Consider the following 3,130-nt stretch of genomic DNA (forward strand, 5'->3'; position numbering starts at 1 on the left):
ATCTCCACTCAGATCAGCATCCACAAAACCTTGCAGAACTACTTTGCCAGGATGTACCTCTCAGATATCTCAGAAGCCACTTCACAGCTTCCCAATGTTCCTTCCCTGGATTTGCCATGTACTTGCTAACAACTCCCACTGCATGTGTTATGTCAAGTCTAGTGCAGACCATAGCATACATCAAACTCCCAACTGCAGAAGCGTACGGAACTGATGCCATGTGCTCACGTTCCTCAACTGTCTTGGGAGATTGCCCCTTTGACAATTTAATATGATTTGCCAAGGGGGTAGTCCTGGGTTTAGCGTTATTCATCTTGAATTTGGACAACACCTTCTCAATGTACTGCTCTTGGGATAGATTTAATGTGCCAGCAGATCTATCTCGAGAAATCCTCATCCCAAGGATCTGCTTCGTTGCACCTAAATCTTTCATCTCAAATACTGAAGACAAGCTTGCCTTCAGGTGGTTTATCTCCCTCATACTTGATCCAGCAATTAGTATATCATCCACATACAGGAGTAGAAACACATAAGAATCAGTGTATTTCTTGAGGTAGCAACACTGATCCTTTTCACTTCTGTGGAAACCACTCTTGCTCATGGAGTCAAACTTCTTGTACCATTGTCTCGGTGCTTGTTTCAGTCCATACAAGCTCTTATTGAGCTTACACACCATGTGCTCCTTGCTTGGAGCTGCAAATCCTTCGGGTTGTTGCATATAGATCTCCTCATCTAGATCTCCATGTAAAAATGTCGTTTTTACATCCATTTGCTCAAGGTGCAAATTCTCTGATGCAACAATACTCAGTAGAATTCGGATAGTAGTTAATTTCACAACTGGAGAAAAGATCTCAGCATAATCAATGCCTTTTCTTTGTGAATATCCTTTAACTACTAACCGAGCCTTAAACCTTCTTCTGCCATCTGGTTCAACCTTGATTTTGAACACCCATTTGTTCAACAGAGCTCTCTTTCCTGTAGGCAACTCAGTCAGCACCCACGTATTATTCCTTTCAAGTGAGCTCATCTCATCATCCATGGCTTGCTCCCACTTAGTTGAATCTTCCACTTGTAGGGCCTCATAAAAGGACTCTGGTTCTCCTTCGTCAGTCAGCAACAGATAGTGTAATGAGGTTGAATATCTGTCTGGTGCTCTGGTAGTTCTGGATGATCTTCTCAACACCTGTTCAGGTGCAACTTGCTCCACGTCTGGTTCTTCAGCAATAGGATCAGCCACGTCTGGTTCTTCAGCAATAGGATCAGGAGTTTCTTGAGCTTCTGTTGTACCATCACTGTGTGAATTTTCTTGCCACTCAAATTCAACTCCCACTTGCTTCGTAGTCTCAGAGTTTATCTTCTCTCTGTCCTTGTACATGACATTTTCATCAAAGGTCACATCACAGTGTCTTAGGATCTTCATATTTTTCTCATCCCAAAACCTATACCCGAACATGTCAGAGCCATAGCCTATGAAGTAGCATTTCACAGCCTTAGCATCAAGCTTATCTCTCTTCTCTGGATCAACATGAACATATGCAGTACAGCCAAAGGTTCTCAAGTGAGAGTACTTGAGTTCTTTTCCTGTCCATACTTCTTCGGGCAATTTGAACTTCAAGGGTACTGACGGCCCTCTATTAATCAAATATGCTGCTGTGTTCACAGCATCAGCCCAGAATGCCTTTGGCAATCCAGAATGAATCCTCATGCTTCTTGCTCGCTCATTCAAGGTTCTGTTCATCCTTTCTGCAATACCATTTTGTCTTGCCTTACCGGGAATTGTTCTTATTAATCTAATTCCCTCAGCTGCACAAAATGTTATAAACTCTGATTTGTTGTACTCTCCTCCATTGTCAGACCTCAGGCATTTGATCTTCAAGCCGGTCTGATTTTCAACTTCAGCTTTCCACTTCTTGAAGGTGGTAAACACATCTGACTTGTGTTTCAGAAAGTAAACTCATACCTTCCTGCTGAAGTCATCGATGAAGGTGACGTAGTACCTTGATCCACCAAGTGATGAAACTGGAGATGGTCCCCAGACGTCTGTATGGACCATTTCCAACCGCACTTTCTTCGGTTCTCTGGCAGCCTTTGTGAAACTAACTCGTTTCTGTTTGCCCATAACGCAGCTCTCACAAAGACCCATATCAACAGATTTTAAGCCTTCTAAAGCTCCTTTCGCAGTGAGCATCTTCATTCCTTTGACGCTCATATGTCCAAGTCTATTGTGCCATAGACTTGAATTGGAAGCACTCTCAGCAGCAGCAGTCATGTTTATACACTCTGCAGTAGTGTATAAGGTTCCGGATTTTGTGCCACGCGCAACAACCATGGCGCCCTTCACAATCTTCCAGGAACTCTTTCCAAACTCTGCTGCATAGCCTGTGCTATCCAACTGACCAATAGAGATCAGGTTCTTCCTGAGACCAGGAATGTATCTGACATCTTGTAATGTCCATTGATTTCCTGCTGGAGTTTGTATGGAGACATCTCCCTTTCCTTCAATCTCCAAGGTTTTATTGTCGGCAAGATACACCTTCCCGAAATTTCCTGATTTGAAATTTCGAAACAATTCCTTACTTGGAGACGAATGGAACGATGCACCTGAATCCAAAATCCAGGATTCAGCTGGGCTATCCACACTAAGGATTAAAACGTCCTCAGCATCTTCTGTTGTGTATATAGAATCATCATCATCTTCAGATTTATGATTCTGCTTCTTCTTTAGCTTTGTACAATCTGTCCGAAAGTGTCCTTTTCCCCCACAGCTCCAACACGTTACGTTGGGTTTGTTTGGAGATTTTCCCCGGTTCTTTGATTTTGAACGCCCATGTTTGTTTGAGCTCTTTGATTTGCTTCTTCCCCTTCGATCAACACTGAGAGCATTGCCTGATGAATCTCCAGTTTCCCGTTTGCGAATACTTTCGCTGAGAACTACATCTCGAATTTCATCAAACTTCAGTTTATCAGATCCTCGGGAACTGCTGATTGCGGCAACAACAGTATCCCATGACTCGGGTAAGGATGACATCAAAATCAACGCTTTAATTTCATCTTCGAAATTAATTTCCACCGAACCCAGTTGACTTATGATCATATTGAATTCATTTATATGATCCGCAACACGTCCACC

The sequence above is a fragment of the Cucurbita pepo genome, chromosome 11 (genome assembly GCF_057944985.1).
Source record: "Cucurbita pepo subsp. pepo isolate OVF chromosome 11, ASM5794498v1, whole genome shotgun sequence".
In the NCBI taxonomy this organism is placed as follows: Eukaryota; Viridiplantae; Streptophyta; class Magnoliopsida; order Cucurbitales; family Cucurbitaceae; genus Cucurbita; species Cucurbita pepo.